General features: G+C 34.2%; 1 long non-coding RNA gene across 3 annotated transcripts in view; it reads left to right on the forward strand.

Annotated features, from left to right (window-relative positions):
• Positions 1–23,141, forward strand: part of LOC137859257 (uncharacterized) — a 77,862-nt gene that overhangs the window by 4,793 nt on the left and 49,928 nt on the right. The window contains exon 1 of one of the 3 annotated variants that reach the window (XR_011098213.1): positions 15,384–15,588. The exons of the other annotated variants lie outside the window; for them this stretch is intronic. This is a non-coding gene — a long non-coding RNA (uncharacterized lncRNA). Of the gene's footprint in view, positions 1–15,383; positions 15,589–23,141 lie in introns of those variants that run through there. 3 annotated transcript variants of the gene reach the window in all.

Here is a 23,141-nt window from a genome sequence, read left to right on the forward strand (position 1 = left end):
TCTGTCTACTAAGAGAAAGTTTATAGAACTAGAGAGACCTGGACAATTCAAAGGGCAAGGGAAGATAAACTATGTGTACCTGGGTAAGGAAGTGAGGCAAAAATTAAGTGTTAGCTGAAACTCATCTCTTTCTGGCTGACCAAGGGCAGAAAGGAAGTTTTTGAAACAGTTTCTAAAAAATTTGCTTCTCTAGAGGGCTTATTCCCCTGCTTCTTGATCATCAATCCCTGCCATCACCATCAGCTCTGGTTTTATTCTTGTAACTAATGAAGTAGGTAGCTGACACTGTATGCGTATTAAAAAAATATGAAGTTATATATAAAAAGGTTATCTATATAAATACAATTTTAAGCAAACATGTAAATATATTTATAAAAATATATTTTATGCATTTTATGTATATTTAGATGTAAGATACTTTAATATTTGTTTTAATTCATATATTCAGTTATCCCTTTTGTCTTTATCATTCATACACAGTAATTATTACAATGAAATTCTCTTTAGAGTGAGAAGTTTATGGCTATGTGGAGCTTAAATTTAATCATGTCTGATACATTTCATCCTCTCCTTCCTCTGAAACAATTGTAAAATAGAAGTATGTTTGTCATTGTATTTTTTTTAAACAAATAATTAATAATACATTCAGTGAAGGGAAAAAACAACTATGATTTGTAAACAAACTTTATCTTTCAAAGAATTATTTTACCTTTTTTCACAAAATATAATAAAAAATGTAATAAAAATATAATAAATTTTTATATAAAAAAATAATAAAGTCAATCTATGCAGGCCACAGAAAAGATGGTATTCAATTCATCCAAGTTAGGATCAGAAGCTACTGGTGTGTGGCATGATTTAAAAGCATTTCAGAAACAAAAGCAGTTGGGAGATTTTGTTTTCAAGTTCAAGATATTTGAAGCAATGCTCTTTGTGCACTTTGTCTGAATAACTTTGTGCTGGAGAGAAAATTTTCATTGCATAAAAGTAGAAACAGCTTATCTCAGTGTTGAGGAAAGCCTGTGCCTCAAATACAAATGATTAAATAAACTGACTTCTGAAGAATGCTTCCTTGTCCTTGTAGCAAAGCTGAGTTCTTGGAAGATTGTGAAAGGTGGCGTTCTCAAAACCATTTTTTACCCTTCATTTACAGTGCTGATGGTGCAAACATTTAATCTAAATTGAATGAATTGTTAGAATAGTCTAGACAGGCTATGATCAAGAGACAACAAATGGGAACGATTTGGTTTTGAAAACTTTATCTGATTGCAGAGGTAATGACTTGAATATCACTTTTCTAATCACACAAAATTGTCAGGTTGATTTTCATGTTGATTTCTCTTCATATTTTCAAATGGAAACAGATTTTGTATATGTATTCCATATAATTTATCTCATAGATGACTTGATGCATATCAGTTACACTCTCATCTTAGCTGCTCAATGTATGGAGCTATTCTGCTGTTCTGACAGGCAAAGACATACCAAAACCACTAGCCTCTCTTCCACACCTCTATGTAAACTGTTTAGGTGACTGAAGCTAGATAATGACATTTAACCTTTCAGGTATTCAGATTACATCATGTCTGATGTTTTGCAAAAAATAGACTCCTTAGGGGGCAGCTTTATACTGACATAAACACTTGTATTTATTTTACCCAGCTGAATGACCATTTAATTCTGAATCCTTTATTTCCACATTGTGTTTATCTCATAAATATGCTTCTGGCCCTAGACACTGTTTTAGTGAATTGAAATGAAATAGGTAGAGACAATGCTGATTATTTCTCTCTCTCTCTCTCTTTTTTTTTTTTTTTTATCTTATTGTATGACTCCATTGCAAAGCACCGTTGTGACATCAATAGATTCTTAAAGTTTTAATGTGATATAAGTAAAAAATCTCCCTGTTTTTTTTTTTTTTTTTTGCTTTCTCTACAGTCATTGTTTGTAATCCACTTTATGCTGTTCTCAATGTTTTGTTTAAAAAAAATACGCTGTAGAGAAAGTGGGTGTCTAGACCCATTCTTTGAATGAATTTTAGTAATGATCACATGGTCACATCTTCATAATACTGCATCTTTGTCTGAAGATGCAGAATGAGTTCAAGGATTCTGTTTTTTTGTTTTGTTTTGTTTTCCCTGTAGAATGAGCTAGATATTCAGATAACTTACAGAAAGCCTATGTCTTCTGTTGAAAACAAGAATTTAACCACAAATGAGAATCAGCTTTTAATGTCAAAGCTTACTCAAGTAACAGAAGTTATAGATACATGGGAACCATTAAGGTTACTTTTTTACATTCACAAATTTCTATCAGTATACATCTGAAAATTCACTTGCAGGGTAGAAATTCCTGAAATTATTCCACTGGAGCTGTTTTGTTGGTGAAGGCAGGTCACCAGTAGAATTCTTCAAGGATTTGTGATAGGACCAGTACTCCTCAAAAGCATTCACAAATAACTTTATGAAAAGGCATGTACAATGAAGTGAAAAGGTTTTCATGGCTATATTGGTTTCTTGTTTGTCCAGTGTATTACAAAAAGAAACTTTGACTAATTTAAGAATGATATTGCAATAGACAAGACTGAACAATAAAAAAACATGTGGAATTAAATCCGAAAAATGCAAAATCATCCATGAAAGGGAAAAGTCTTAATATCACATTCAAAATAGGGGCCTTAGAGCTGGCCATTACTATTCAGGACTGAGAATTTGGGATGATGGTAGTTCCTGGAAATGTCAGCTTTCTATATTCACCAAAAAAAAAGTGCTATGAATCACTAGAAAAGAAATGGGGTACAAAGCAAAGGACATTATGATGATAGAGTATAATATCTATGCTTTATCTTGATAACTGTGGACTGTTCTGCTTCTGATATTTCAAAACCAACGTAGTCTGAGAAAGATAAGGAGGATGATCAAAATGATGGAACAGTTTCCATACAAGTGAGTTTGGAGAACTTAGTAAAGGGGATAACTAGAAATCCAAAACTGGTGAATCCTATAAAAACAACTTCACTATCCTTTACACTTTGATTGTTCTCCGTAATATAAAGTTAATGTATTTCCTCTGGCATTGATTAGTATTTCTGCAAGAAGTTATTAAAAATTTCTCTGGAATATTATTTCTCTTGCTCTTTGATTTCACTGTCAGGTGTGCACAACCCTCAGGTGTTTGAAGAGGGATACCATTCATGCTTGCTGTTATTTAATTAAGGCTGCATCCTTACTCATTTCACCTTCATTCAATGTTTCTACTGTTTTTATTTTTCCTTGTTGTGTTGTGCTCTGTGGAAATGAAACACATATAGAGAAGAGGGCCCAGAACTTCTGGAGGTGGTGGCTGCTCCTAAATGGGTTAACAAGTGGTGCTATTCTTGTGGAACTGGAGGATGTTGAAGCAGTGTACAAAAAAAAACAAACTAGGAGGAAGATGGAGTTCAAACAAATAGCATGTGTGAAGTCACGTTTCAAGTGAATACAACAATAAAAAGACTCATTCAAGTTATTTTTAGCTATGAATTTTCCCTGATCCTGAACCCTCCTGTGTTCCTTATGCCCATAAATTTGCTGATCACCTGTGTATGACACTGTTCATTTTGACTGCTGCCTAAATTCTTACAAGAACCTCCTCATTTCAGTTACATTCACATCCACAGCTTGTTACTCTCATCTTCTTGGTCATAGTCTCTTGATACTAAGAAACCGTTTAAAGTTTTCTGTCAGCCTCTGCTTAAACATTGATCTCTACTTAGTGTCATTCTATTCATAATCTTGTAATGATGCCGTAGAAGCCAGAAGGACCCATTCAATAATTTAGTCCAGTGTATCACGAATCATCCAATTTTACCTACCTATTTTAAACTTCAGAATTTGCATTCATCTAAGTCTTTCTGTATTTTGAGCAGAAATTATGTTCTTAAGTTGTGCCATGCCTAAGGGAAAGAATGGGAGAAGACAGAGCCACAGATGATTTTTTTTTTTTTTTTTTTTGGGGGTGGGGGGGAAGGGGAGGTGGTGGTAGTATGGAAAAATGTAGCACCATATGTGAAAGCCAAACTGACAGATTTCTTTCTCTTCTTGCATGGAAACTTCATTGTTACAGCTCAGATCTGAGCAGCATTTTGACCCTGGGTTTGTAAGCAAGATGCAATGAACAGCTGAGGGACTAAACATCATACAAACATCATACTTGTCTGACACTGATATTTTTCAAGAATATCTTTTCTACACATGGAGAGGATTTTTATAGGTGATTTACAAAACAGTTTGCCATCTTCCTATAAATTTTCTTTAAATATCTCCTTTACTCCCTGCCTATAGTTTTTAATTGCTCTCTCCCTCTGCCTTGTATGGGACATTTTAACATGTTCATTACCCAACATTCTTCCTCCTTCTCTTTCAGTAACTTACATCACAAACTATCTACTGGATTTTTATTCTATTTTTGGTGAAAATTGCTGGATACAATTTGTATGACTGACAGCCAGTAAAAGAAATCTGTATCGTATTTTTTTGTCAACAACAGCTTTGGTGGGTGGTAGTTTTTGAGGTGATTTTAACCAGCAAGATAGACTTTGGGCATTCTTTAGTCTAAGGCTTTCATGCTTGGTCTCCATTCGCTTCATTCAATTATGACTTGAAACCCCCTGCCTTGCAGGTGATTTCCCCATTATTGATTAAGGGGTATGGTCTGAAATTCAACAAAGGAAAAACTTCTTGGTGGCTGAAAAAAAACATTCATTACATCAATAATATTGGAACTACATGTCACCAACAAGGAGGATGCCATTTTATCATTTGATGGCTAGTCATTCAAAATCCATTTGATTTTCTAGATGCTGCAAAAAGATTATAGACAATAGATGATGTATAGAAGCTTTTATGACCATCTTAAAACTATTAAAAACCATAAGAACTATTGGATTAATTCTCCTTTTTTGAGGCAGGAGATTCCAGAGTTGACCAGGACACTTCATCTTTGCCATCAGTCTAAAATAGAAGGTTGATCCTTGTCTTATGAATGAGAACTATCAGCAGTATTTATGTATCAAGAGCTTGTTCTTTATTAGTTAAAAGACTAAAATAGAAAAGCTGTGATGAGTGTATTTCTTCTACAGATGTAAAACTTAAATTTGAATACTTTTGTCTGTTTACAGTTCGTTTTTGTTGTTGTTTTGTTTTTGTTTGTTTTGCTAGTTCTAATAAAGATCTTGTGGTTTCACACTAACTGTGGTGAGATCTAAAGCTTAGGGCAAGACCTACAAAATCAGAAGAGTTTTTTGGTGTGTGTGTGTGTGGATACTATGCTGAGTTAAAAATATTACTCGCAGAATCATTTGAGGGCTAAAAGAATCCACTACTCTGACTGTACGTCATTTCTGATCAAAGAAAGTAAAAGACAAAAATGTGATCTCTCAGTAGTCCAGAATGAAAAATCATTACTCATAGCAATTTAATTTCTCACTTCAGCTGTGCTGAAGTGAGAAGGTGAAGATGGTCAATTGCCTGAGTTTGCTAAGAAATTGCTTTAGAATTCTTTAGAATTTCTCAACCACTACAAACTGGAGCAAGGAATCTGCAAGCACAACAACATGTCCCTGTCATGAAAGGTATACTAAGCTGTCACAAAATACTATTAGAATGATTTCATTACGCAGGTGAAATGGAACGTTTTGTCTGTTGTAACCTTGCAAATCCTTATACACACCAACTTGTATGGCTATACTATTATTATACTACGTTTTAAGATTTCCTTGGAATTTTGTTCATATTTGTTCCATATTGTATTTGTTCATATTAATTCCAGTCTTTACATTTCATATGTTCTCCTATTTTCATCGTTATTTCTCTTTCCTTAAAAACTTGCGTAAGAAGTCAGACTCTTAATCCAAACAGGCATGACTATTGAGCTGTTAGGTTTAGCTGCTTTATCATTCATTTTTTGGTCCACGTATTACAATAAAAAGGTCTGTTACTGGCGACTAAGAAAATGAAAGAACTTATTAACACACTTAAAAGTAGCTATGCAGAAGTCTTCCTCTTTATTCATGAGGAAAAACATTGTGGGGTTATAAATTGAAAATGGATGAAAGTTGTTCCTAAGCTTAAATTCACAAGATTATTTCAGTAGGGAAAAACTCAGTCACTTTTTCCTTGAACTTTTTTTTTATGTCTAGAAAATAATTACATAGCTTTAGGCTGCCTCTGTTGAGTTAAGAATGAAGTGAAAAGCCCATGTATTTTTCTTCCATCTTCTGAAAAATGATAATTTTACAGTTGTTAGAATCCATCTTCTTTCAAAGATATAATGACATGTTTTCCTCTTATCTATCCTTAAAACATTAAATCTTTTATATGAATTGGTTGACAGTTTTTGAAGGATAACCTTTTCAACATCATAAAATAAATGAAAGTGGTGAAGGATTTAGATTCAAAATGCTTTTCCAGTGCACTAATAATTTGATGAGCACTGCTATCATTTTTCTTAAATGGCATTAGATTAAATCTTATTCATCCAGCAAATTCTTTTGAAGAGACTCACCTTTAAAAGTTGATGACACAAACCAGCTTGAAAATGTGATTGTGGTATTTGAAATGCCCTGTCTCTAGAGTCAATTATTTATGATGCATGATGAATATTTTGTATGTTTCCTTACAAGACTTGTTACCATAGTATTATTGTTATGAAAACTAAACTTACAAGGACATGATATAGTTCCCTCTCCACAGTAAGATCTTGTCTCTGGTAACTTGGCACATTTTTCTCCAGGCTTTCATGTAAACAGCACACAACCATGATGTGAAAGGAAATTGCTTCCAATGCCTCTAAAATTGCTTGCTTGGCTTGAATTAATCTTAATCGAATTTCTGTCTGAGACATTTAAAAACCTTACAGAATCTCATCGTTTGAACACAGCTTTGCTAATTTGATTCTACATTCCAAAGTGACAACAAATTTTGAGGCCCTGCAGGGCTGCTGTTGCTGATAATGTTTCTACACAGGTGGCATGAACCACACTGTTCATTAATGTGACATACCTTTATAATGAATGTCCTCATATAATTGTTAGGGATGCAAGTTCATTGTTTTCCTGATTAACTATATTGCTTACTTGTCTAAGGGGCCAAATGTACACTCTTGAAAAAGAAAAGCTAAGCAATAAGTGTACGTATCTTCAGATGTTTAAATTGAGTAAATTGAGAAGTCAAATTACTAGCCTTATAAAAGTTATTATTTACAAAGCAAGATAATTTTAAAAATAAATAAATAAATTACCACAAGAAAGAAAAAGCACAAAGGACAGAAAAGACCATAAGATATCACCAGATAGCTTAGAATTGACTTTGTGGTTTTTTTTGATATGTCAGATCAGTTCCAGATAACTGATAAATCAATTTTTTTTCTAAGCAAGGAACCAGATCTGAATTTCTAACTACTGAATGGTGTATAATTAATTCTTATATGTATTTCTGAACTTAAAATGTTTAATTGTAAAACACTAAATTAATGTCCAAGATGTTCCTGAAGGTATTATTTAAAAAATAATAACTTCTGTAATAAAAGTTGTTCCTATTGATAGCAAGTTGGTCAGAATGAAGTGCAAATGGTGGATGTTCCTTTTTTTTTTCTTTTTTTTTTTTTTTCTAATAAAATTTGGTTAAAAGCAATCTGTATTATTAGAACTCAGGGGGAAAAAACTCACTGATATAGTGCTGTGTTATAAAAAGAGTTGCGTAAGTATGCTGCCTAGTAATAAACCATATAGAATCAGTATCAGTAATATGAGGTACCAGGTCTAAATTTGGATTTTCTGTTTTCCACACTGTTCATTCAAAGAGCACAGGAGATTCTGTAAAACATTCTACTTGTAATATCTAATATGGAACAAAGCTGGTAGCAACAAGCAGCATGTTTTCCTAGACTTTGTCTCATATTTTGTCACTTGTGGTATATTCTGTCACAGATGAACATGATGCATCCTAATGCAGCCAGGAAAGTCAGATGTGCAGTTGTAGTTAGAGAAACTTATCTTTTATTCTAACTGATACTTACCTAATTGCGTGTGATACATGAATTTTGCAGCTTTGTGGTTAGAATTAAACTTTACCCTACTTTTTTTGGGAGGAAAGTTTTTAGAAATAGTTTTTTTTCCTAAACGTCAGACTCACATGTAATGTATTATTCCTCAATGCATTTATATTATTTTAATAAGTATGCTTAGCAATAATTTATAATTTCGTTCAGATAATTAAAGGGAGAATAGGCTTTCAACACTGCAACTATCTTAAGTATGTGTCCATATACACACACATGCACAATTTTAAAATCACAGTTAAAAAGCCGTGCTATTTAGAGGCAGGCTTATTATTTAACATACAGTTTTTCACTGTAACTGGGAAAAGGTCTCACTGATTTCAGAAGTCACTGAAGTTCCTCTAGTAATTTTCTAGTTCTGTTTTCTCTAGTGTGCTGTGCTCCTTTCACATGAAGTAACCAGCTTTTCGCTTACTGTGTTATACTAAATTGTGTTCTTCACCACACATTGATGCGATGAGATATTCTTCTGTAAAGCAATAGTCTTTTCTTGCTATATGCCACTTAGTAAGGAATCCACAGGGATTCCTTAATTTTGATGAGCCCATTATTTTGATGTTATCTTTATATTTTCAGTGTATTACTACAAAAGTAGCTCCTCTGAGGAAAGGGAGGGAAAAAAAATCCTACTTGCTTTTTTATGCAATCTGTTCCACACAATTTCTCTTTTTACTTTATTCCTGATGACCCTGCAAAGATAGGTTTAACACCATACAGTTTGACTGTAGTACTCTGGTAATTTTTCCTGTAAGGTGGTTTTCTGTAGCCTGCATTGCCTTCAGTAACCGGCCTTGACCCTAGTCTCTGCAGAGAATGAATTGTAAAAGCTGAGTAAATCTCCACCTGGCTTATCATACTCACTTCTCAGACTTGAGAAGGTGTCTTTAAGTGCTATGTGGTGATGTCTAGAGAAGAGGTGACCTCTGAGGACTGGAAAGCAAAAAACAAGGAAAACCTCAATTGTGGGGATGAGAAAAGAAAGAAATAAAACAAAAAAACAAACTACCATTTCTTACCGCATTCCAGAAGAGGGAATTTGCACAGATGCATGCAATATGGTGGTACTAAATCCTGAGTGAAACTCTTTTGTGTTTCTAAAATCCTATTAGAAGAGCTGGGAAAGGTCTATGATGGCTTCTAGATGTGTACTCTTGCTATGAGTTACAAGATATTGCTTACTTGTGGTGGACCTCAGAAGAGTTGAAGATTCTGCAAATGGGACCGTTAAAATAATTTGTGGGGAAAAAATCTTCAATTCATACCACATTGGGAAATACTCTGAATCTCTCTTCTCTGTCTTGAAGAAAAGTTGTTAAATATGAGAGCAATGAAATATTATTCTGTTTTGTAACGAAAAGCAGTATATTTTTTTACATGGGTCACCTTGCTATTATTTATTTCACTACCTACCTGCATCAGAATGTTCTAGAGTGGAAGAAACCTGAACTGTAGAAAAATTCAGGTGTAAATTTCATTGCATTTATTAGTGAAACAAACCTATCTGAGGTTTTCCCCAAATCCAGTATACCATACATCACAGTATCCAAAAGAGTTAAATATTTATATAAGTCCTCATTCAGTAAATTCAGAGCTGAGTGAACAAAGATGGCTGCACAGGTTGTTTGTGACTGCATTTGAAATCACTACTAAATCTTTCTTGTGAAGTTGGCTTTGTGCTTCTTGATAGGCAAATCAGCCAGATCTGTTTCCTTATTTGCAATTCCCTGCTGTATTTGGCAACAGTGACAAAATAACTTCACATGCTGGCTGTCATAGGAAGTTTCTCTCTAAGCCTGAAAAAAAAGGCACAACATAATATCTCAAAAACTTGCAATGTGAGGAGTGAGTTGCAGTTCTCCATTTCATTTGTCCACTTGTGCAGAAGTGCCAATGGAAAGTAGTGGAAGTGCTCTCTTCTTGCAGGAATAGTTCCCTATTCTGTGGTCCATTGTGGGCTGCTAACGCCAGTTCCTAACCTGGGTAAAGTAAAATGTAGTTTTTTTACTTAGGGAGCACCTGTTACCTTTTAAATACTTGTCTGCAATGCTGAAAAGCTTTAGTTGTTTGAAGAATGTATTTAAATGAGAATCTTTCACTTAGCCAAAAGTTCCTAAGGATTGCTTGCTTGCATAATTACAATTAATTTTTGGTTTCTAGATTTTTTAGTCCCACTGACTGCAATGTGACTCCTACCTTTAGGAGTGTGTGTATGTAAGAATGACTACTTAGAGGATCGCATTGGCTTCAATAGCAGATTTATTTTCCTTTTGCAGATTATTCTATCCACCACAATCTGGCATTCAGCTTAAAACAAACAAACAAACAACAACAACAACAAACTACAAATTTTGCCCCCAAATCAGTGCTGGTAGCCTTTTGATCAATGTGTCACAGGCTGGTCTAGGCTCCTCACTGAAGGAGACTGGATACTGTTTTTAGGGCTGTCTTCTTGTGATGCTGTAGTAGTTTTTTGCTCTATAGGACTGGTTGTATTCAGGATCAGGAGGTGAAAGATGACTATTTGCGAAGTTCTGAGACATCTCTATCCATTCAGTTCTTGGGCTGTGTGTGCTTCTCAAACAGAGCTCACTACCATTTCCTCCAAAGCAATGATGGTGGCCTGTAGAGCATCACCCTGGGGACTGTGAGGGTACTCCCACTTGAGCTGTAATGAAATGTGCCATCCATTAATCCCAGTTATTGGATTTCTACAGCTTGGCATAAAAATTTATCAATGTAAATTAATACCTAGAGTAGTTAAGAACACAAGAAAAAAGTCTGAGTAGATAAGAGCAATGATTCAGTCATTTTTTTTTTTATTTTTATTTTTTATTTTGTCAAAACTGTTGAGAAGTATTTATGTGACTTGTCCACACCCTACTAAACTTTTCAGCAAAGACTTGCCAGGATGCTGTGCCCTATGTTGATAACACCTTTTTCAAACAACAGTGTTCTGCTAATCCAGCAGCACTAACTCACTTGTCTTTGAAAATTGCCTTTATTGCTTGGAAAATGCAGTGACTGGTTGGACCATGACAAATGTGCCTGCTTCCTGCTGTTGTGAATGAGTGCTTTGAAGCTTCTTATGCCCTTTTAAAGTTGACAGACCTAATCTTTTATTATTATTTCTTTTCTTTCTTTTTTTTTTTTCTTTCTTTCTTTCCTTTTTTTTTTTTTTATGGAAGGTTGGATTTTATAAAATTTAATATTTGCTTCTAAGTGCTTTCAATCTAGTTGTGCCTCAGCCTTTGCACAAATCTGCACATTCCTCAGACTCTCCAGAACTGTAAAGGGCTACTGACAGTTTACATTTTTATATAGCAATTTCCTCCATGCATCCTCACCTCATCCTTGTTCGTTCGTTCTTTCTTTTTTTTTTTTAATTTTATTTTGATTTGTATGTATATTTTTAAACTTTTGCTGCCAAAAGTTAGCTGAAATCTCTACTTGTTAACATGATAGCTAATAATTGGAATGCTCTAATTGTAGTCCCAACAGTTGTGCAGTGAATTTCTACCAACTGCTGACCTTCTGGATTTGGTCTGAAATGGTTTCACAATTATAATTCCATAAACTTTTGTAATATATGCAAAACAACACTTATTACCATAAAACAAAAGTTATACAAAAATTCAGGTTAGTACAGATGTCTGGGATTTTCCTAGTCACAGTGTAGAAGGAAGTGGGGCTAACTTGCAGGGTGTCCATGTATTTAGAGTGTCTCTGGGAGCTCAGAATTCTACAACTTCTTTTAGAAAATATTCCACTGCTTAAACATGCTGTGACATTTTTTCCCAACCCTTACATCCATTTAATTTTTTTCTTGATGTAACTTGTATCTTTTGTCTCATCCTTTCACTTAGAGAAGCTTGTTTTGCTATTATTTGAAACTTTCCTTTACATGGTGGAAGGAATCTCCTTTAGCCTTTTTTTTTTTCTCTAGGTTATGAAACCCCAGTTCTCCAAACCTCTTCTCATTAAACCTTTTGGATTCCTTCTGTCCATTCAGTCATGCCAAGTGTAGTCAGAAAATAAATCAAACCAGTCTGTATTTGTTTGATCTAGTTTGATAGTTGTACAACTCAGTTGTATATTTTTCTTATTTTTAGTATATGTGAGGAAGAACACTATAAAATGAGTCATGACCTACCAGGGAATAAAACCTCAGCTTCTGGTGGCTACTGGCTGAAGTGTTCTGACAGATGTTATTTCTATGAATCCATGAATCTAACTAGGTTTTAATGCCAAGTTAACCATTATGTGGATTTTTTATTTTATTTTATTTATTATTATTTTAAATTTTGCATTAGGGATTTATCATTAAATCTGGGCAGATCAAGGGTTTTTCTTATGTTCAGGTATGTGGGCTGGTGAGCATTGTAACTGCAAGGCTCTGAATATTTTACCACAGTTGTGGGGTAGTCAACGTACTCTGCCTTTCTGCTTTTAGGAAAGAAAAGGGTGTAATCTATTCAAATATAAGAGAATAACTGTTATAATTTCTCTTCAAACTGTAAGCAAGTTCTTTTTCTGTTGCTGGCTTGGTTTTATATTTTTCAGGGTTCTCCAGTTCTGTCCTGAGGAACTTTCTGAATTATCCACCTGATAAATTTAAATAATCACCAGCAAACATGAAAAACATTTCTGTGTTAACTAATTTGTATCTGTAAGCAGCTTAAAATACTGCATTTAACTATATAAAATACCATATACTATATATTCTTGACAACTGCATAGTCACAGCCATAAAATATGTCTTTTCTATGAAAGATCTTACTCTACTGATTATTTTAACCAAAAAAATATTCAGTAAACTGGTTTGCTGAGCTGCATTAAATATAATTTATTGCTGTTATATATAATGTTGTATAATATATTATATTACTGTTCAGTAATATGTTGTCTGGATACTCTTCTAGACTTCTAGGACTTTTGTTCCTTAGGAGTCTACCTTTTATTTTTCAGTAAGTTTATTCTGAAAGATGACAGCAATATAGGAAATTGGAAAAATGGATCTGAATTAGAAGTTTTCACATTTCAAGTTTCTGGAGTTCTTTCTTGGCTTGGGCATTTTGTAAAATTGCATAATTACATTCCCCATGACTGACATAATGTAACTTTCCTTGCTATGAAAATGTAAAGTAACAATCATCTCATCAACAGCAGTATTGCTCAGAAAATTCACTACTAGCTAAGTGCTAAAAGTTCCTTTTAAATTTCAAGTGTGCAGCACTTTTGTGTTAATTGTTCATTATGATACACACTTGATGTCCTCTCTTTTCGTTTAAAGTATTCATTTACCTGTTTATAATACCTTTTTCAGTCTTTGTGTATGTATATTATATATATATATATTTAATGTATCCAGCAAGTACCTGCATTTATTGCTATTTTCCAAGAATGGTAAGAACTGTAAAACCAAGTTCTTTTTGTGTTAACTCAGATGACCTTGCCCTGTCTCTCTCACTTACCCTCAGATTATTGTGTATATGCTACAGCGTATTCACTAAAAAGTTCTCTGTTCAACCATTATTTTAATTCTTTCTCATGATATTTCTTTCAGTTTCTTTTGTTGAAATTAAAAGGACTGTAAATGTAGTAATTACATACAGCTGAGCAAAACTGCCTGATTAGACTGTCATAATTGGTATGCCTGCGTAGGACCTTTAAGCTGAGGAAATACATCTGACAGTCCAGTGTTAATGGACAAATTCTTAGTGCAATTTGGATGAAAGTTTTTACATTTAAAGGCTTTTTCTCCTTTAATTCCTGCTTTCATTTTGCTTTTGTCAGATTATACCCCAAAGCATGTTGCCATAGCAGCAAGTTTCTGCTTTTGGAGAAAACAAAGAGCAGCGTAACACATACACAAAAAAAGTATAAACTTGTTTGGGTAGGAAGGATATGGTTTAGTGGGGACTGTTCGTGTTAGGTTAGAGGTTGGACTCAATGATCTTGAGGTCTCTTCCAACCTAGAAATTCTGTGATTCTGTGAAGAAGGCACAAAAAGTAAAGATCTTATAGGAAGTATATTTATGGATGAATTTGCCTTGTACTGTCTTCCAAAGACAATTGTAATATCATTAATGGTCTAGGTTTTCTGCTGGGTTGGAACAAAAATCAGACAGGACAGTTCTGATCACTTGTAGAGAAGGCAATGGTCTCTCATGGAGCCCTTTACACAGATAATTTATATCTCCTGAAAAATAAAATAAATTTGTTTTCAGGATTAACACAGTGGAATAAATGTTAAAATTCAGCTACATGTGTTTCAATCTTGTGGCAGTCCCTGTTGTTAGTATGACTGTTCACCCTCTACTGTGCTCTCATACTCACACCAGCTGTCTCTTCCAGGGGATGACAGATATGAAGGTTTAAGTGGCAGATCATTTTATAGGTGTTGTGGAAAGTGCATTGGAAATGGAGGATTTATTCTTGATCTAGATAAAAGAATCTATTTTAGAACACTTGGTTTTCCTGGGAGAAGAGAGGTGTATTTAATAATTTATTTTTTGTTTGTTTGTTTTAAAAAAAAAAGGACAGTGCCAACTTAGGTAAATGGTTGGGAAGGAAGGATGGAATATGCTGGGGAAATGGAGGAGCCAGGGTGCCACGGTAAACTGAATTTGGCAGTCGCTTTGCCTGTTATTGTATACCAGTGTTAGTCTGACAGGATCTCGCTTACGCTTGTTTGCTTAGTTCCATATGTTGCAGGCATTGTCAGTCTTAGCAGTAAATTGAAGTAACTGAGAAAAACATTAAAATAAATTCTTATAAAAAAAAAAAAAAAATATATATATATATATATATCCTTCCTTCCAAGACCATAAGGTGCAAAAGAACAAATTGTTTTGAACAGCTGTTACTGTAACTACCTGATAGCTCTTACAGGTTTGTTGATGTGAAGCACTTACCTTGCAGAGGTAACAAAGGTTCTATAGACTGGGCATGAACAGAACAGATTTTGGAAAGTGGAACTGTCAGTTGTCTACAGTATTACTTTTGAATATATTTCACTTGCAGTGAGGGTTTTGTTTTGTCTCTTTGTTTGTTGTTTTGTTATTTTTTATTTATTTAACTGACTCGTTTCCAGAGGAGGATGACTGATTTCCACTGGTGAGAATGAGAGTAGAATTAAGACTGCCTAAAAAAAAACTTCAGTGTCTTCTCAGGTATTCTCCTAGCATCTTTGGTGGTCTGCTTCTCAGCCATGTTCACTTTTAATTGTAAATAAAGATACAACTCACTTCCCAGCCTGTAGTTGTGAGTGATTAATGTGTGGGAACTGGAAGAAGGTGTGGATGAATGCTACAGCTAAAGAATGTTTCACAGTCTGCTTCAGCTCTTGCTGCTATCACCTCATGGTGCTTTTATATAATTAGAACAATCCTATGATTTTCAGAGACAACAAACTTTCTATCTTGTAAAATTTATTCTGCTGCTCAGCAGGAATCTTTGCAAGTTCTCTCCAGCTGGAGCAAACAGATTTAGGTACGTTTGTGCAGATCTTTAAATTGCCTTTTTACCACTGTGCAGCTTAGTTAATATAATTTATTTTTGCTACTATGCTGATTAACATTCATTTAGAATATGCATGAGAAATTATGTAATTAAATGTGAGTAAATTTAAATGAAAAAAAAATTCAAAAAGGATCTTTTTTTTTTTTTTTTACTTAGTTTGTTTTTCTCCTGAAGCATATCTGAAAATTAGGCAAATGGGAAGAACAGCCTTTCATGCAGTGACTTTCAGAGAGTTTTATGTGTAACGATTCAACTTATGTAAATAAACCTATCATTTTCTCTACCAGTGTCAGCAGACATCAAGATATCTAAATGACATTACATTCTCACAAAACACAAATATGAAGGCTAAATAGTAGATGAATAATCAATAACCTAAAATGAAAGTGTATGCAGTGTGATTTATACCTAATGCAAAATTTTTGATCAGATAGCCTACATTTTAATCTGCAAGAAATGAAACTACCACCAAAAACCCTATAGTCTTTGTTATGCTCTCTGAGTGTGCTTCCTGAGGGCAATTGGAAATAGTAGATGATTAAATTTGAATTAAATTTCAAATTCATTAGAGAGGAGAGAGAATATCTAACAATAAATTTATTTTGGCATACTCCCAATTGATTTTATTAAAGCAGTGTTTCAGACAGTTGACTGAAATCGAATAACAGTAAGAAAATGGAAGAAAAGGTAGTCTACAAGGAGTTCCCTGGTCATTCTTGTGATGTTTTACATTGCCAAGTCATTTACTTCATTTCCTCTTGTGTCTACTGTTTAGGGCCTAGGACTTATTGAGTTACGTAAAAATTAGTGCCAGATCATACCTATCTGAAAACATTTTCAGCATAATTGTTGTTTGTGAGTATTATTATTATATGAATTATTAATCACAATAAAAATTGTGATTAATAATTCATATAATAATAACAAACCAGTATTTATTAGGAATTCCAATGATATATTTCTCATCAGGTTGAAAGTATGAAGTATATCTGAAGTATATTCTTTCATACAATCTAAAATAATGGACAGTTTATCTCCTACTCTTTAGCATAAAATTTTGTATTATTTCTGATAACCTGAGATATAGCTCCATCTAACAACCTTGCTGTCTATAAGGTGGAGAATATAATAACTCTCTCTTGTGATTTTCCACTTTACACTGCTGCAAAGCCTGACGTTATTGGTTTCCAGTTCAGAGCAGAAACCTGCAGAGACAGCCTGAATCTGTGAGCTTATTTCATTTTGCAGGGCTCTTAAGTCTTCTATTCAGAGAAGAAAATAGTGTATTCAGGACCAAAAAAAACATATTTAAAGTAATTAATGAATTTAAGTGAGTAGCTCTTTAATTTATGTGTTGGTAAAACACTTTTAAAAATTATTATTTTTATTGTGAACACAAGCCTATGTTCACAAGGGAATTTCTGTCAATTTGTCAGTAACTTTACATATTGGAAAGCCCTGTTGTTTGTTTGTTTGATTCTTAATAATTAGGAGTTTTCATAGAACTGAAACAAATAATGTGTGTGTTGTAGCTATGAGAGTAAGGTTTTTGCCCAGATTCTTGTGGGGCAGTGAGCTACTTTAAAGAGTTCACAGAGGTAAATAAAAAAACAACCTTACATATGCCACATGTCAATTTATACGATAAATTAAATTAAAAATGGGAAGACCGTAGTGGTGGAGGGGAAGAAGTTAGAGCATATTTAAATTTTAAATAATAAGAGATTTTTAAAGCACTGCATTCATTTTGTGTATTATTTAACATTTTCCTTCCAGTGTAGAAAATTCTTCCAGGGGTCTGGATGAGTTCCCAAAGAATCTAAATATTCATATGACACATATGTTCACATGCTGAATTTCTACATAATTCTTTTTAATAATTTATATGTTAAGAAACATCTTATCTCACTTAGACATGTTTAGATAATACTTAAATGCTGACAACAATGCTTTACTGAATTTTATTGCTAGAAGCAATAGCCATGTAAAGGGATGTGAACTACATGATCTTCAACTACTTACTTATTCAAATATAGTTGTTTGAGTACTGTAGAAAAATCCTTGTACCTTGGCAGAGCAGTTGGCATTTGTTTTCGTGTTGTTTTATTCATGCTTGGGTTAGTTACATCTGAGGTTACCAAATATTTTCTTTCCCCTTCAGCCACATTTCTACTGTCCTGTATCAGGGACTTATGTCATGCCTTTATTTGACTTGGTGACAGGTTGGATGGGTAAAAATCAGTTTTAGTGATGGTATGGGAGTCATGTATAGCTGTAAACAATGTGAAATTCATCAAATTTTCTAATTAAGTTGTGCTTCTAGATATTATGTTCATAGTTGTTTTCCTCTCTAGTTCAACTTTTTGAATTTTCCACTTGTTAGCATCATGTTTGGATAATCTTTCATTTAAAGACTTTATGTAGTATTTTTACCACTCAGTGGATGTTTACCTAATGAAAGGTACAGTAAACCAGAATGCTTTTGCCTAAGTAGAAAATCAGGGCCATAAGCATTAAACTGAAAAAACATAGTTGCTTAAGCATTAAATTATCACAAACCTATTTGTAATGTGCAGCTGGACTGTTTGTGTGTGGTTTTTATTTTGTCCATTTATTACTTCTTCATTGTGTTTTTATGTTATTACATGCTTGCTTGAATGTAAAAAATATGCCCCCTTTCTCTGGATAAACTATGTTCACATACCTCAAGATTACACTCTCAGAAGGATCTTCTGAATGGAAAAGTTTTCAGTTCCTACTGAACATCCTTATTTTATTTTTCTTTTTTCTCTTCTAGCTAGCAAGAACCTATTCATCATCATAGACAAAGAATGACATTTTGTCCAAATACTTTGTATAACCAGGGACAAATTTCTCTTTTGGTTTATTGAGCGTGTCATGGAGGATTTGTCCTTTATTGTAAAATGTTTTTAATGTAGTTTTTTTCTTCCTCAGAATGCTGTTGCATGGTTCACTGATGTCATCAATCTGTGTGTAGACTAGTTTTCTTCAAGTATGTTGTCTGAATGTATTTCTAAGATTGCCTTTATTCTTTGACTCCGAGTACTCACCTGAGTCATACTGTGTATTCACTTGGTAAAGGGTTTTTAGACAGCTTTTAATAACCTTTAATTTCAGCATTGACTATGCTGAATGTATGTTTTCATAGGTATGCCTTGTATGGCAATTTTGTTCATATTTTTCCTCTTCGTGTTTTATTGTTTTCTGTGCACAATCACATATTTAGGATGCTCTTTAGATCTGAAGTATGTTAACTTTTATATTATTCAGGGATTTTCTTTTTTTCTTCTTGCAGTGCACGAGTACTTAAGTCATAGGGAAATTATTATACTATTAAAAAATGCTCATCTAAGGTTTATTTCACACTTTGTGGTTAATTAAACAATCCACAATCCTGTTGCAAAACCAATTTATTTCCTGGTTTACTTTGCCTCCAGATACTGATTGTCAAGACAGAGCAACTGAGGCAAATAAAATTTATTATAAATAAAATAAGTAGAGAGAAAGGATTACTTTTACAAGTTTAAGATTTCTTCTATCGTAATTATAGTACAACTTTTAAAAATTATATTTATTATTATATGATCTCAGAGGTCTTTTCCAACATAAAAGATTCCATGATTCTATGGTAATTTGTGTGTTTGACTGTGGTCTGGTTGACATTAATTTGAATGTTTATCAAGTGTTACTGCTCACTTGCTTATTATTTTTCCTCTATGAACGAAAGTTCTTGAAGAAGACAACAAAGAATGGGTAGCAAATACTGTATGCTCGTTTATTGCCCCTTCAAATATACTTTACTAAAAATAAATGCTAAAGGAAATTTTTACACTAGCTAACTTCAGGCATCTACTGTAATGCTTCCATTAGGAACTGTTCTTAAGATTGTCAAATAAGATGGGGAAGCAAAGGGTTCATAATCATATTCTGAACTTTTTATTGGAACTACTAAACATTTTATACTAAGAAGAGAAAAGGAGAAAAAACAAAGCTTGTATGTTGACCTTGAAGGGAAATGTTCAGTAAACTACTAAAATCTTTTATTGTAAGTGAGTTTAACAAGCTAAATCAAAGTCCTTTTCTGCAGTGTATAAAGCACTCAAGAAATTTCAGTCTGATTAAAAGCTTAGAAAATAGTTCTCACTTCCTCTGCACTAGAAATCAGTAGCCTTTAAGCAAGAGTTTAATCAATCTCAACAATCCTTTGCAAGGTTCAGAATAGAAGACAATTCACTAAATAAATAGCTGTGTAAAACTAGGGTACCAAATGTAAGTACTTTTTATCACATTTTGTAACACATTGGAAAAAAATGGCACAGAATGTTCAGCAAGCATAATAGTATTATAATTCATTAGTGTTTTGGTGATATATAACCTATCCAGTAGCACCATTTTAATTAGTTAATGCTCTATTGTGGTCATGGGCTGAGGAATGTCACCTTCTTGAACCACTATCAACTGTTCTTCCAAAGCACAGAACTTATTTCAGTGAATTTTTTGGGGGTCTTGATTGAATTTAGTGTTATTTACATAGACTCTTGGTGGGACCAGTTTCTCCTGGAAGGCAAAAGAAGGTAGGAATTTTGAAGAAGACATAAAAATTCATGAAAAGATAAGAAATGTGAATTTCATGTGTGCCAATAATAGTTTGGTGCAGTTTTGGCCAAGTTGTTATTCAGAAATGCATAGCTGATGCTACAACAGTTTACATGATCTACATTTGGCCATGTTCCTAGCCTCTGGCCTTTCAGGTGGGAGCCAGAATGAGTTGGGAATTTACCTGGGCAGAGAGTGTACTTAGTGTGATCATTAAATGTGGTGATTCTGGGAAGTGTTGGTGTGTAAGCAGTAGGTGTGGTGTTTGGAGGCTGTGCTGTAGTGTGTGCCCCATGAGTGCTAGCAGATAAAGCAATGTCATCTGCAATGGCAGGAAAGCAGGGAATCATTGTCTTAAATAGTAAAATAAGATATTACCACTCTTGCTGTAATTTCTGTTGGCAGCTTGAGGGCTCATACATGAGGTATGAGCCTTCAAGTCATCCACCATGCGATAAGACACATGATTAAAATATAATTTCAAGTTTTTAACACATAACTTTTTATGTGTTTCTGCAACTGGCATCAAACAACCACCTTGTAATTTTACTGTTATGATACTATCTAGCTTATCTTGAGCACGTGCCGTAACCTTTTTGCAAAGCCTACAAATCTCTGGTTATATAGATACTAAGACAGTACAGTGACCATAAACGGAGATGAAATGATTCAGGTACACGTGTGATACACTTAATTCTTCTGTACCTAGAAAAGTTCTTTTTAATTTATTTTGACATAAAAACCTATCTCTATTGTAATTAGTTCATGGAAAATGTTTAGAGAGAAGAACAAAATGATTGTACTACTGTCTCATAAATAACAAATTCTCTGAATTGCATCAATACAGATATATATATATATATATATATATATTTATATATATATTTTTTCCCTTAAACTATGAAAAGTGATTTGAAGCTCTTCATTGAAAACCAAGGATGGTTATACGAGAGCTCTGCATACATTTTTAAATTGTGCTTCACCCCGTGGACCTTAGCTGTCAACAGTCATGACTAATTTTCCAGCACCCAAAAACTTCATATTATTTTTGAAATGTTTTTAATTTACCCTGTCTTATATCCTGCCATATGTTATAGCCCATTTGTAACATAGACCAGCTGACTTCAGAAAAATTGGCAAGCATGCACCTCACTAGTAATTGATTGTTAATACATCATTAATAAGATTTTTACTGTTAGATGGTTACTTCTTTATACAGCAAACTTTTTGTGTAAATGGAGCTTCCTAACTCTACCTGAGTAAACCAGTTTCACAAATCCTGTATTTTCTTGGTTACCTGAGCAGAAAAAATGGACATTCATTGACCCTGCCCTCTAACTATCCTGTTCACAGCTGAAATATCATTACTGCTGTGTTTTGGGGACAGTACATCTGGACCAGGATGAAAGATGTCACAGTGACTTGCAGAGAGATTGGAGGAAAAGGTTATATTGAATACTGGGGGGGTTGCAGTGGAGCTGTAGCAAAAAATCCAGTGCTAAAGAAAGTTTTGCATCAGGTCTTTCCAGGACTATGAAGAGGTAGTGATAGGTAGGACATCTGTTGCAGTGCAGGACAGGAACCCTCTGATTGATCTCAGCTCCATAGCTGGGCTGTGTGAGGAAGGGCAGGCTTGGGGTTTTGTACACTCACTGGAGTGGGGCTGCCTGGTTGTGCCCAGTAAACAGGTACCTGCTGGGGAGAGGAAGCTGGGGCAGGGGCAGGAGTCCTGCAGCATTTCACTTCTGATCTGTTGTTACCTCCCTAGTGAGGTGTATCTTCTCTACTGAAGTTTTTGATTTATAGCAAGGAGTGTAATTACTCTGTTAACTCCTGAAGTTCTCACTCAGTATTCACATGGGCAGCAAACTTAATCAATGAGAATAAGGATTGTGCAAAGACTGAATTGCAGAATGCCGTATGAATTTGAGAGAATACAGCAGAATAATACTGAGCTTATTCTCATGAGTACCTGGAAATAGTCTGTACAGGCTCTGGGGGTACAGACTGTGGAATATAGGCTTTCCCATGTTCATGCATCAGAGATACAAATGAAGAGGGGCCTCTGAGAATTGTCTTCATGAGTATCTGTTTCTTTCTGTGCTCCTCCTCTGGTGGTTTGGTGACTTGAGATGACATTATTTTGGCACCCCAAGGGCATAGAAGGAAGCCCAGAAGGAATGCACAAATTTTCCATTTGGGTTAGATCCCTACTGGATTTCAGCAGATCATTCTGCTCCTGCCTATCCCTTCATGTCTGCCACTAGCTATTTTAATATGCAAGAATTTTGAGGCATGAGAGCCCTCTGGTATTTCAAGTCAGCTGCCTCCCAGCTTTATTTTGAGACTTACAAACACACCTACAAGCTTTTCAAACTTTCTTTTTCATCGGTTTCATAAGGGATGATTAAATTGTTGCAAATGAGGATTAACCCTTTCAAAACTCCCCCCCATCTACCAATTAAAAATGTGCATTTCTCCATTCTTAACAGCCCTCTTTCATATGTTATTACTACTATTACATAGTAGTGCATAGCACTTTCTTATAGACAGCATTCCACTTTCCAATCCGTATACTGTCTTCCAGTTAAAATCTCTGTCAAAGGCAATAGCCTTTTTCCAGCTCCATCACACATGTTTTGCAGTGCATATTATTCAAGAAGGAGAAGAGAGATCAAATGATTCTCCTTTCTATAGTATCAACAAAGTGTATTACATGTATGTACACTTAATTGAAATCACAGCTTTGGCCACACTTCAGCTTCCTGTAATGTTTTCTTTATTCTACTTTCCCATTAAAACATCTATTGCAGAGAAGATCCTGGTAATTCTACAAATTATTCAGATAGTCACTCTGTTAAGAAATAATAAAAGAAATTCTTCCCAATTATGATTTACTAGATATC

The sequence above is a fragment of the Anas acuta genome, chromosome 7 (assembly GCF_963932015.1).
Source record: "Anas acuta chromosome 7, bAnaAcu1.1, whole genome shotgun sequence".
NCBI lineage: Eukaryota > Metazoa > Chordata > Aves > Anseriformes > Anatidae > Anas > Anas acuta.